This window comes from Athene noctua, chromosome Z (assembly GCF_965140245.1).
Source record: "Athene noctua chromosome Z, bAthNoc1.hap1.1, whole genome shotgun sequence".
Lineage (NCBI taxonomy): Eukaryota > Metazoa > Chordata > Aves > Strigiformes > Strigidae > Athene > Athene noctua.
Genome location: NC_134077.1, coordinates 76,352,325 through 76,366,608, shown reverse-complemented (window position 1 = coordinate 76,366,608; position 14,284 = coordinate 76,352,325).

Sequence of the window (14,284 nt, the reverse complement as noted above, 5' to 3'; positions counted from 1 at the left end):
GAAAGCAGTTCTTGTTACTGAACACCCATGGATATTGGAGTTTTAGAGGCCTCAGAAGGGAAACCAAATTGCTATTGCTAACTTCCTTTACATTGCCCAGGATTTCATTGTTGAGATTTTAACAAGCCAATGTGACTGTATATCTGAAGTGCATCTAGTGACTAACACTACCTATAGCTTTTAATCTCTGAGAACAGTTAAATTGTTAATTAAACTCTTGCAGTAGAAACATTTCTATCAAAAAAATCAAACGAGACAGAAGCAAATAAACAAAATTATTCTTTATGTACTCTTAACATATCTTCTTAGGGTGATGTGTTGGTTTATTTTTCTAAAGTAGAATTTAACCATTTTGTACTATGGATTTGTCACCTGGACCTAATAATATAGTGTCATTATTAATTAAAGCATAGCATAATATCTGTGTAACCTGCAGCCATACATCTTGAAATATGACTGTCCTTCAGTAATTTTTTGTAGGAATTGTTTAACTTGTTAACTGTTTTTTCTAACAATGTCATCAAAGAATCACAACAGTTTTGAATAATTTAGTGTAGAAGGGACCTGCAGACATCTCTGCACAAATCAACTCTAATTAGACCACGTTGCTCACTGCTGTGACATCTGAGTCTTGAACACCTACAACCATGGAGACTCCACATCCTCAAGTGATTTGCTCCAGTATTTGACCATCCTTGTGCTAAAACATGAATTAAAAAAAAAAAATCACATCAGAATTTCTTATATTCCAATTTATGCACTTTGACTCTTGACGTACTGCTGTATATGACTATAAAGAATTTGGTTTCATTGTCTCTGAACCCTACCTCTGTAACCACTGCAGAAAGCAGTAAGGTCTGCCCTTCCTCTCATCTTTCCCAGGCTGAACAAGCCTAGTGCCCTCTGCCTCTCCCGGCATGTCCTGTGCTCCAGCCCCACCCATCATGGGAACCCTCCAGGGAACTCACTCCTGTATGTCAAGGCCTGTCCTGTGCCAGGAACTCAAGCCTGGGCTATCAGGGCAGTCTTACCAGTGCCAAGCAATGGGTCAGGATCCCACCCCCTTGGTAGTGCAGCCCCAGGTGTGGGGGTTGTTTCACTAACAAGGCACACTGCTGCACCCTGGTGACTTGCTGGCTCCAGTTACCCCAGGATATTTCTGCAGAGCTGCTCTCCACCATCAGCACCATCTTGCCCTGTTCCAGGGATGAGTTCAGCTCCTTTCAATAGCTTTGCCTCAAATGGACAGTTTCCCATAGTATCTTGCCTAGCAAGTCTTTAAGCAGCCAAAAAAATCTGTTTTTCTAAAATTCAGAGTGATTGCCTTTGTGAAATTCTGCTGTTTGTCTAGTTCACTTCTCTCAGGATCTAAAGCTCAAGTGTCTCACAGTCACCACAGTCAAGACTGTCCTCAACCTTCATACCTTCAACCAGTTCACCAGTTCTTCCTTGCTTGTACCAGATCCAACAGAGCATCTTCCCTGGTTCATTCACCAATGACCTGCATCAAGAATTTGCCTTCAGGTGGCTTGCATCTGTGTGCCTCTGCATCGCTGGTGCTGCTCTGTCCCCTGACCCTTACCTGCAGGCTCACTTTCCCCAGCATGAAGTTCCATGCCTTTGAGCTACCCCTTTGTATAGATCACCCCTCTCTGTCTCTGACAACCCTGAGTTTTGTGAATCACCTGTACCCCTGCACTGCAGTTCTGCAGGTGTGAGAGCTGTACCACTGTAATCCCTGTGAGGTCACAGCTCAGTTGATCTGCACACAGTGCCACCTGCATTTGTACATGAGCATTTGAGATGGGTCCCAAGCTGTGCAACTTTTGCAGGTGAAACGTGAGAGCCTCTCAGGTTAGGCTGTCCCCTGGTCACCTTAACACTTTAACATCCTTGCTTTTCCTCTGCATGCATGAATCCCCCCTCCCATGTTTCCAGTCCGCCTCACAAAGCCTGTAAGCTTATTTGCAAACACATCCTTGCCCCCCGATGTCAGACATATCCTATCCCCTTTCAGTAGCCCTTTTTTTTTGTGAGAAAAACTTTTATAATTACTAAAACAGAAGACTAAGCATAAATCACAATGCTGACCTCTCAAGCCATCACCCCTGTCCTAACATGATGTGTGTGCTTCCATATATAAATTCTTACCAGGACTGAATCCTTCCTGCAAATAACCAAATACCTTAAGTGTTGAGGATAAAGCCTACTTATGCCTGGATTATTTTCAGAGCCTAAAATCCCTTTATAAATCTAATCCATGACATCCAGAGATCACTTTTCTATAAGGCATTTCCCTGTTGGAAAACTGGCAGTAGGAGGACCTCCATGTCTCAGAGCATTGCATTATTTGATATTCTGATCCTAATGGGAGAAGGATAATGGAAGCAAGCCCAAGTATTTTGAATATATTGATTCTAACAGCTAACTAACTAAATTTAATTTCTAGTAAATAGATAGTTTTTAATAAAACTATAGTGCTACTCTTTCAGAATCCTGAATTTTTAGTTGTTCTTTTTAGACATATTCTAATACATTCCTCACAGATAATTACCTAAAATGCAGAAAACCACAGTTCAATTTGCAGATGCCATGTTAAACTTGCTGAACCACTGGTTAGAAAAGTTACTCATTAATCAGTACTATGAGTGCATTTCCTAGACACCATTAAGAAAAAAGAATACACATTGGACCCACCTATGCCAATCATTTAAGGAAAAATTTCTGACTATAACTACATTTTAAAATAAATTGAGATTACTAACAAGAAAAAGGCACTTATATCATTTTACCTAAAGATAGGAACTTTACATCTAAAAAATTCAGTAGTTTTCTTAGATGTTTATAACTTTTAGTGAGACAAAACATCTGCTTCAGTTACATATAGGTGAAAAATCCTGGTTTTAGCTTGTCAGAAATTATTGTATGGAGTGGAAGAGCATCATGAGGGTCTTGTTGGCATGTCATATCTGTAGGAATATAAAAATCCAGCTCAATGAACCACCGTAAAATCTTAGCTTTGATATTATTACATGGAGTTATATATAATAAACAAGAAAGACAATACTTTTTAATAACATAGTCAAGTTCTGCTCTAGTAACCTTCACTATATAACTGCAAATAAGAACAGATGAGACTTTGTCCTGGTTTAACCCCTGCCAGCAACTAAACACCCCATAGCCACTTGCACAGTCCCTCCTGGTGGGACGGGGCAGAGATTTAGAAGGGTAAAAGTGAGCAAAATCTTGGATTGAGATAAAGACAGGTTAATAGGTAAAGCAAAAGATGCACGTGCACGCAAAGAAAAACAAGGAGTTCATTCACCACCAGACAGGTGCCCAGCCATATCCAGGAAAGCAGGGCTCCATCATGCAGAATGGTTACTTGGGAAGACAAATCCCATCATCCAAATGTCCCCCCTTCCTTCTTCTTTCCACAGTTTTTATTGCTGAGCATGACATCATACCCGCTGTCCCAGCTGTGTCCACTAACAACTTCTTGTGCACCCCAAGGTGGTGGGGTGGTGTGAGGAGCAAAAAGGCCCTGACTGTGTGAGCACTGCTCAGCTATAATGAAAGCATCCCTGTATTATCAACACTGTTGTCAGCACAAATCCAAAACATAGTCCCATACAAGTTAATATGAAAAAAATTAACCCAGTCAAAACCAGCACAGATACACAAGATAACAAAACCAAAAGGTGTTTCCTGTAGTAGGAATGGATTTCACGGTTGCACGCATTTTGGTTTCAGTAAACCTAGGACACAAATCAGATTTGTTTACATCCTTGTGTTCCCTTTGGGCCAATTTTAAACAAGTATGAGATCTACGATGGAAATCTAATTAAAAGCCTCAGAATGTGTTTAAAGTTTACCTTGAACGAATTTTTATCACTAGCTAGATGTGCATTTTTTCCTATCTGTAGCAAGTATCTTTTTACTTAAATGAAATGTGTAGAATATATGCCAGATCCTTCAACAGCAGCAAGTATTTCAAGCTATTAATTGGTCTGTTCTAGATTTACAGCCTAGATGACTGGTTAACACAAGGCAAGGAGAAGTTTGATAATTTCTGAGCTCAGTAAGAAGCAAATGAGCATTTAATAACCTAACTGAAAATCTTTAACAAAAAAAAAATCACAGAATTTGTAGTTAAAAATTGTGGGTTTGTTTGTTTGTTTGTTTGTTTGTTTTTAAAGTACTGTCTCAGAGTTAGCAATACCTGATGAAGATACAACTGCTTCCAGCTAGTAAACATGTTTTGTTACTTAATCCTTGAATATCCCAGACTGGAAAGAAATGTTGCTTTTATCTCATCTGTTTTAAAGGTCACTGATAACTTTTCTTTTGGTAGATTCCTACATGGAATCACAGTATAAACTATGAAGAAGAGCAGAGCCCACTGATCCAGGACTATTTAATTAAACACACAAACTGAAGACCTTTTCAAAAAGCCAACCGAATGGATTACTGAGAACAGTTAGCACTCTTAATCAATACTGATTAACCTTTTCTGCCAAATCAAAATCTAAGAGATCTGTTGAAGAGAAAGAACATATAACTGCATTCTGTATAAATAGCTGTATTTAATTTATTTATTTTTCTTTTAAGAATAATATATAGCTCGGAATATCCATTGATTGAACAACATGATTACTCAAGCTTTGGCTTTATTTTATCTCAGGGAAGAACACTGTCAGTATTTAAATGAAAATAAACTTCCTTCCTCCTATTCCTCTGATGGTTTCTATATGTGGAGTTCATTATCACAGTTTATGTCTTCTTAAACACTGTTTCCATAGTCTCTGGTTTGTTCTTATCAAAACCACATATGGGTCTCATAACCAACCTCTCCCTAGATAGTGTCCTTAACAAATGTAATTATTTAATAAATAAAACAAATTATATCACTGACAAGAATATAATGAACATGTAATCCCCAATAACAATAAATACCATAATGGAGAACACAAATATACATATTACATTCTTCTAAAAATAAAAAAAGAGAAAGTAATATTGCATCTTAATTGTTGGTGTGCAATACATTAAACACCTAATTTTATCTTCAGGGTTGTTTTGTTGTTGTTTTGGTTTTTTTTTTAATAAGCATGTAAAAGGTAAGAGATTTTGTTTGTCTTTTCATAGTCTAAAATATAAATTAGTTATTTAAAATAATTACTATGAATTTACTTGTGAGCCATATAAATTAAAGTTCTAAACACTGAGATTTTACCTCAAATTATTACATATATGCAATAATCCTGCAACCACAGATATACTTTACAGAAGTCTCATTGAAATACTTCTTAGATTGAATCTTCATATTTTTAACAAGAAGCTTACAGAAATACAACATGCATGACTCTATTTACAAGATAAACTCATCTTACAAGTAGCAATTGTACTAAGTTTGGGCATTTAGTTTGGAATTACTTACATAACCATATGGCCATATTATATACACATAACACCTTTAATACCTTTAAAAGTACTAGAAGGAAGAAGTATGGTGCTTAATCACTGAACAGATTAGAGAAAAGTCTTTCATCAGAAGAGACCTGAATTCCACTTGTGATTTGTGTCACAAGATTTCTGTACTCTTCAACATTACTGCATAATTTTCTCATGCCTTGCCGTGAATAGCTGTTACTGTCAGCCCCAGGCTCTGCCCAAGACTTGAAATAGCACAGCTGATGATGAAGAGGAAATGGCAGACACTCACTTAGGAAAGTTTCAAACTATGTATTGTATATATTCACAGTTTCCAATAAAACAATTTATCTCAGCTCTAAATCATAGTCATGTGGACTACTAAAAGAAGAATACTTAAATACAAAATTAATTAGCAGAACTCACTATCATAAGTTACGCAAAAGAAAAAATATAAACAACTTTAAACGTTCTTTTTCTGATTTAATTCTCCTAGTGATAGAATAATTAAGGTAGCAGGTGTCTTTAAAAATCTAGCAGTGTTTTACTTGGTTTTTACAGTAGGAACACACTTTTATGTTCAAGAAGATGAATAGTGATGCTGTGCAGGAAGTGTTCTCCATTAAATGAAACAAGATACATTAAAAAATGTAGGTATGCACATTGCTGTGGTCGCTTCATAAAAGAGAATGTCTTTTTTTTTTCCTCTTTATTTTGTGTTAGAATTACTAAATTCTTTGTTTATTTGTTCTGCAGTATTTAACAATATATAACCATCAACATAGTAGAAGCTGGAATGCTTTGTTTTGAGAGGGAGCACCTATTAGTTGAATTTTTTTTCTTCATTTATTATCCTTATCATAGGTTTCTCAATTTTATTCCTCCCTCTTCTTTGTACCCTCAAAATATCCTAATTTTTTTCAGCTGTAATATAGCTGATTATATCCCTCTTTCTGCTCTGTTTTCCTATCCCAAAACGATTACAGAAAATTTTGATGAGTGGTTAATACTGTGGCAACTAATCATCATTTTAACTTTGTATATTGCCACACTTCACATACATTCCTTTAGCCATTTTTTGGGTGTCTAGATTAGAACATTCATGTGAAGCCAACTCGTAAACACTGTAGACTTCCAGTCCTGCAAGTATTTTGGCAATGTACACAATCAAATAGAAATATGTAAAACTTGGAACACTGAAAATCTGCAAATACTTGAAGTGGTCTAATAATTCCCACAGTTGTCCTAATGAATTTAGTGGAACCTCTTATGGTCAAAGTATGCAACATGTGTGTCAGCTTGTCTGGGTCTAGAGAGTGCACAGATTAAGTAGATTTCTAATAAGCGGTTAACAGTTTATGAAAAATGTTTTATATTAATTGGGATAATGTATGTGGCTTATGGAATGCCCTGCTTTGGCTTTAGAGTGAATCATACTTCTGAAGCACAACACGTTGTTGGGTTTTTTTTTTTGATTTAGAGCTTCTCTGTGAAAAGTATTTAGCAAGGAAAAAACAGCAAACTCAAAAAATAAGGCAGGACAGCAGATTCAAGAAGTATAAATGCTGTTAAGATAGTAAAATCTACATACAAAAGAGGAAATTCACTTCACTTACAGTACTGTTAAAATATACAGGAAAATCAAGGCACTATCCCATAGTGAAAGTAAATTTCTATTTTACAAATATCATACCAACAAGGCTAGCTCCCTACATCATTATAAGAAGAGAATAAATATATGATCAAGTCTATTAAACCTGAAAGGGGTAATAGTATCAATGCAGATGGCACAGGAATAAATAATATTTTATTAAACTATTATAAGAACTTTTTCTAATGAGTAAGGGTTCCATGGAGGAGACAGATTTATTTCCAGTGAGGCAAAATCTCTCACACCTTACTAAAGATGAAGGTACAGAATCTCCAAAAAAGATAAATATACAACCATTAAATCCTTAAACGTAGGCAGTGCTCCAGGATGTGATAAGTTGCTGATGGAGATTTATAAAGTTTGCTTGTACCATTTTGCATAATAATATATCTGATTAATTTCATAATCATGTAGATATTGTTAATTAACTAAAGTAGGGGATTCTCATGTGCCACAAGATGTGTCATGGATGACTCAAAAGCTGACATAATTTTCATAGGGGTGACATTCACTATGATCAGTCCCAAACTACCTCTGCACTGCTTAGCATCTTATTAGCATCAGGTATTGGCTTATGGTTTGCTTTTTCCTTTTAATATTAAATATAGACATAGCATTCTAAATGAACCTCAACTTGGTATACATAATTCTTTTCCCAAATTTTACTCTGAAGTTTCAAGAGCATTATCATCTCTTCTCCACCCCTGCTCCTTGTGTCTGCACAAACATGTGCTATTTGGTAGTGAAGCAGACAACAGTGCGAAAATAAACATTTTCAAACCAGTCAGGTGAACTACAAGTCAAAGACATCTGAAGGTGTCTACAAATATTCTTTTGCTAAGTTTGTAACACAGGTTGGAGTTAAAATTCATGTGAATGTATGACTTGTGTGTTGTAGCACAAGTCCATGACAAAACAGCTTTCCTGCCTCCTTAATGACTGCCCTTTCAGAAACCAAAACCACTCATCCTGCCTGAATAATTATGACTACACAAGACAAAAAATAGCCCACAGAAACCAAGGAATACTTGTTTGTTGTTCCTGGCTTTTTTACAAGCATAACTGACTCCATGGGTGTGATCATGTGAGCTGTTCTCCAGATCCAGACAAATAAACAGTCATACACTCACTATGTTTGTATTAGGGATACCAGTGAGAAACTGCAGAAATATGTGATAAACTTTTATTTTTCATATACATCAGATGGGTTTGTGCTTCTGTAACTAATGCATTTGCTTTCAGATTAATACTGCAGAATCACTGCTTTTAAACAGCTTCTTTTGCACTGCTACATTTCAGGCCATTTTATTTGATACCAAATCCTATGCTAGGATTTGAATATACCTTTCAGTGGGAGCTCGTTGATATAGATTTTTTTTTTTCCCGAGCTACTGTGACTTTCATTACTTTCTTTTTGTACTGTACTAGCACTTGCTAGTTTTTATTTCTTTCCACAGCTTCATGGACTAAAGCAGTTTAGAGAATTCTCTAAAAGGAAGAAAATTTTAGACTTACCTGGTGTTACCACACTGTTCCTGAGGATATGCTGCGATGAACTCATCACCACAAGATGATAGGAAATATGTCTGGGGATCCAGCAAAACTTTTTCAATTAAAATTTCCCACAGATGAAAGGGAGAATGGGAGTGGAAGGTCAATAAAATCTATTCTGTTCACAGACAACTGTCTCAATAATGGATAAAGAGGGAAAAAAAAAGTCGTGATTTATGCAGGTAATGATGCATTTATATTAATCACTTTCTTATAGAAGCTTCTGAGACCAGTCAATGGAGTTTAATATTGAACTCTTTCATCAGAGGCTCCTAAGTTTCTGTAGTCTCTCTGTTGGGGCCTCTTTTTGCAGCAGAAGGGACAAATACCACCCAAGAAGATTTACTCCTATAACTCATGGGGAGGACTGAAATTTTTAATGTCCCAGCTAGTTTTGCTATTTGAAGAAGCACATGTTACAATACTAGAGACAAAAAAATATCATTACTGTCACAGCAGTAAGATGTATAGGGGTCTACATTTCCACCTACTTTCATATCTCTCAAGTATGCAGACCAACATGAAAGATGTGCTCTATTGATGATCATCTGTTTTTCTCTTCTCTTTAACAAATCTTGTCTTACAGAGTAAATTCAGTAACGAATCCTCAGACATAAAACCCAGAATACCTTTTGCAAGTCCCCAAACTCCAAATTACAGAATTGGGAAAGCTTCCAAAAAACAATTAATGGAATAATCGCTCTAATCTATCACTTAAAGAATTGCTATGAAGAGGTTTAGGAAACATCTAGCGACTCACAGTGGCTGGCTGTTCATGCCATATGGCCCACTGATTTCAGAATTTCTCTCCCTGATTTTATAATCCATGTACCTTTAGGGAACTTCTCTGAATTTCAGAAAAGTACACATGGATTTGAAGATAATCTTTTTATTAATAAATATTTTTAATGAACATAGCCAATAAGAAAAAAAGTGAGTACAGGAAGGAATGATACATTGGGAATCAAATTAATTAACACGATGAAACCATAATCCTTTAATCACTAATACTCATCTGAGTTTTATTTACTTATTAGAACATACAGACTGATTTAAAACCTAGTGTAAAACCCAAAAAGCAGAAGTGTACAGCTTAAAACAAATCTATCTGATGTTGACAGAATTGAGTCTGCATCATCCTACAAAACAGGACTTTTGTAGAAAGGTGATCTCTCATTCTCTCTAATTTATTTAGATCATTCTTTAGCAAATGCTGGCTTTCATATCTAGAGAAAAAATGTTGTCTATGAAGCTCACATCAGCTACTTGTAAACTGGGCTGTGTACCAAACTTTGCTCCAAGATTTCAGAAAGCAAGCAGAATGTAGGATGCACACCTTGAGGTATTTTAAGGACATCTGATTTCTAAGCTGCTCTTTTACTAATGAAAGATAGAAAAATAAAACTGTGTATCTGCAAACATACGGCTGCATTAATATGGCACTGAGTGATAGGTAATATTTTGTTTTTCTCAGCAGAGCTTATTAGCTTGGCTAATCATCAGGCCAGCTGCTGCTACTGAGCTCTGAGAACTACAAAGCAAATAAATCTCTGTCTGTCTAGAGCATTGAGTGAGACAGTCTGCAGACAAACTCCAAGCATCTTTAAAACTTTTTTTTCTATCTTTCAAGTGATTTTGCATCATTCCATTGTAATCTCCTTAATTTTCCACCATCCTTTTAAAGTTGTGGGTACCAGAGGCGGGTGTTCATTTCCACTACTGAACCTGTTGTGGCACAGTTGTCCCAATACTTCCACTCCCATTATCCCTAATCAGGCTTGCGAAGAACCCTCCTGATCATCTCTGCTGCTCCTTTGATATATAGATATGACAAATGATTGAGTTAAATATTTATGTTTCTGGCAAATCTGGCATAATTGTAAATATTTTTAGACTTGCATTTTCTCCTAGATCACTGATAAAGAATCTAGAATACACTAAAATTAAGCACTGATCCCTGCAGTGTTATGCTAGAACAAGTACATTATACTGACATACATATATTTTACATTTTCTGTTTTAATACATTTACATTGTAAAATATTAATGCTTAAAATAGATTACTGTACCATATTAAATTAAATGCCATATAAAATCCTAAGCCTATTACTTTGTCCATTCTTACATTCACTAGCAAAACTCATTATATCCTTTTGTCATGTGCTGGGGCAATGATATTTCTTTCACTGCCTGCATTCTCCTTTTAAATAACATTCCTTTCCTGACTGTCCTTCCTGTTTCTTAACACTACAACACAGTATAGAAATGGTAACAAGGAAGAATCTAACCATATACTCTGTGTATGGATCTAAGAGATATAAATAAATTATTTAGAAAAGGGTAAGAATGTAAAGGAACAAGTTTTGCTGACTTCATCATGGTATTCACATAAATGAAAATTAAAATTTGTTGTGAAGAATAACAGAAGGATCTGAGAAAATTGTGACAGTCCAGTAAAAAATCAGCTGATATACAGTGTAAATTAATGTAAACTGATTCTCACAGTAATGTCTTAAATATCTCATTTTAAAAGAATAAAAAACATTTGGAAAAAGAACAGAAGAAAGGTGGAAAGAACGATCAAATTATGAAAAAAAACATCTAGGCAAAGAAACAATTAAACAGAATAAATGTCTTCAGCCTTGAAAAAAATTACTGCAGTGTAATATACTGGTCTACAAAATCCAACAGATCATTCAGAAGATAATGAGGAAATAATTGTTCATTACCTCTTTCCATGCAAGAATTAGATGTGCATTGAGTAAGATTTGGAGGTGAAATGTAAAAAAAAAAAAAAAAAAAAATAATTCTTGCAACAAGGATATTTTAATCTGTGGAACTCATCCCTGGAATGTTTGCACACTGAAAGTTCTCATGGGAAAAAAGAAAGCAGCTGGACTTTGGAGAATAAGTCTCTGCAAGAAGTGAATTTGCCTTAGAAAATCCTTGAAAATGTCACTGATAGTTTGGAGGATGCTGTCAGGAAGTATGATACATATTTCCCTTGATCTTGTACTTTTTACTATACACATTTAGAGAGAGAATATTAGGCTAAACTTTTCTGATCTTGAATACCTGTTCTTATGTATTTAGTATGGAAATAACTGCTCCATACTTTCACTATAATCTGTCTTTAAGAAGTGATGAAATAAGTGAAATCATTTTATAAATGGCCAGTGAAGTTTGTTTCTTCTGTTTAATGTACCTGTTCCCTGCAGCTTTCACCCAGGCTGTCAACACAGCCATTGCCTCTGCTACTGGTGAAGGGAATCAGACAAGAGTTCTTCTCACATGGAACTCTGACTCTTTGTTCTCAAGACAAAGAGAATGCTTGTGCTAAAAATTATTTATAATATATAGCAGTTCAAATCTTTTTTCTACTTCTGACTTGCAAGGGGTTTTCCATGTAAGTGGTTAATAAACTAAATAAGCGGTTAATTCTGATCTTATTTTCATCTTAGACAGCTGCATTTGCATACACTTAAGGAGGTCATTTTAACTTTCCATAATTGAAGATGAAATTATAAATCTTCATGAGAGAAAGTTTTGTACATATTTGTTTCCTCTATATAAAACCAAGATTCACTGAGGTTGGCATGGTATAAACAGTTCCAAAATTTGATTTGGCACCTCTTTTTTTATTTAGAACATAACTGTAAAGTCATTAAAAGGAAAAAAAAAACCAAAACCAACGAAGAGCCAACTCTAAATTTTTGGTATCTTTCCCAAAGGTGGGAAAAATATCAAACATTTTTTTTAAGTCTTTTTATTACATATGTTTTTTTCCATGAATAAAATGAGCATCCAACCTCTCAAGAACTAATGTGAACAGATCTATTACAATGAGCAGAGGTAAAAATTTATGAAACAAAATCATAACATTACCTGATTTCTTGTCAAGAGACTGACTTTTTAGTTACACCTACTAATGATGCAGCATTTCTTTTAAGATTAAAATTAATCCAATCATATTGTGTGTGTTCTGAGACAGTCAAGGAGTTACAGGTATCCGGGGAAAATAAGTGGGTAACACTCTCTATAGGCAATCGTCAAGGCAGAGTGTTAAAGGGAGGAGTCATCTGTTTTTTCATTCTGAGTAAAGGAACGGACATGCATTTCTCCCTACTCTTTTGAAATGCTCACTGTGCACTCTGCTAAACCTGAGGATATTAATTTTGTTTCCTACAGCACTCTTGATTTCCCTTGCTTTCACGGCACTGTTTGAATCATCTATTGTTGCATCCACCTTCTAGCTCTGTAGACTCCCCCGTGGAAAAGTAAGTAGTGGTTTTATCACTTGTCCTTGGGAAGATACAACGCGTGGAAAGATAACAGAGGGTGGTTCTATCCAGCAGATTTTTGTCCTCTTATTTCATTCAGCCTTTCAAGCATATGGGGTTTCTAGCAGTAGCACAAAAAAATTAGGGAAGGCCAATGCTCTTCACAGACACAGAAAGAGATCTGTCTATTCACAATATGTGACTGGGATGGTTGTCACTGCTTTTGACTCTAAGTAATGTTGCCAACAGTTATATTATTAAGGCTAATCTACCTATTGAAAGTAATAGAATTCAGAAACAAAATAATTCAAGCTGACTAATTTCCTGATTAATTCAAAGAAGGGGGAAAATTGTGCAGTTTAACCACTGATTTCAAGCATCACACACAGAAGGAAGAAAAGTACTCTTTTAATAACTCAGTATATGAGTAGTCAGAATCTATACTTCAAAGCAGGCTGCTTCTACACTGGAGATAGTTTAGGTTCTGAAATGTAGTCTGAGCTTTTCCACTTAGACCCATGAAATTTTTTATATGAAAGCTTATCACCTTCACAATGTTAAACTAATTGTTTAAATGATGTCTTGAAATAAGTCACATTATTGTAATGTGTGGATGAAATAATGGAAACTAACAGACTTTTTTTTTCTCACAATAGAATGTATTTTTGATTTTTGGACTTTTTGTTTTCTACTATGTCCTTCACTAAGTTTCTGAAAAAGTCGATTTTCTTTAATCCTATTGGTAAGTGTCTGAGGTCTCCAAGGATATTTTGTCAGCTGTTCAAATTTAATTTATATCTAAGACAACCCAGCTAGATGGAAATTAGTTTTTCCTAGTTTCCTATAAGTAGCAGAGGATTTATATTACATCCAGTTTTTCATAAGAACATTAAATACTGTCTCACTAAGATTGACATGGGAAAGAAAGAAAGGTTGCTTTGGGTTCAAAGGAGTCTGTGGCAAGTCTAATGGAGGAAAAAAAAAAAAAGCATGTTAAAGATATATCTGTTTATTTGTTCTTTCAAAAAACGTTGTTGATAATTTTTGCTTTCACAGTGTTACACGGTTTTAGGTCATGCTCCATAGTTTAACACCACAGTAGACAACTGGAGGCCCTGGAGTGCAAAGGAACAATCTGATGTGGTCACTTTATAAAATAACTAATTTATGATCATGACCAAATCAATACACAGATATAACAAAGCCCATTAGGATGACAGAAGAGCTTTTCAGAATGACAAACAAGCTCTATACGCAAAGATACATGCATATACACATCACACTGAGATGATCAGCAGTTCAACTCTCTGAAAGAGTAGTTCAGTTGTGCTTTTTATCTACTAACAAAGCATAAGAATCTAAAGATAGT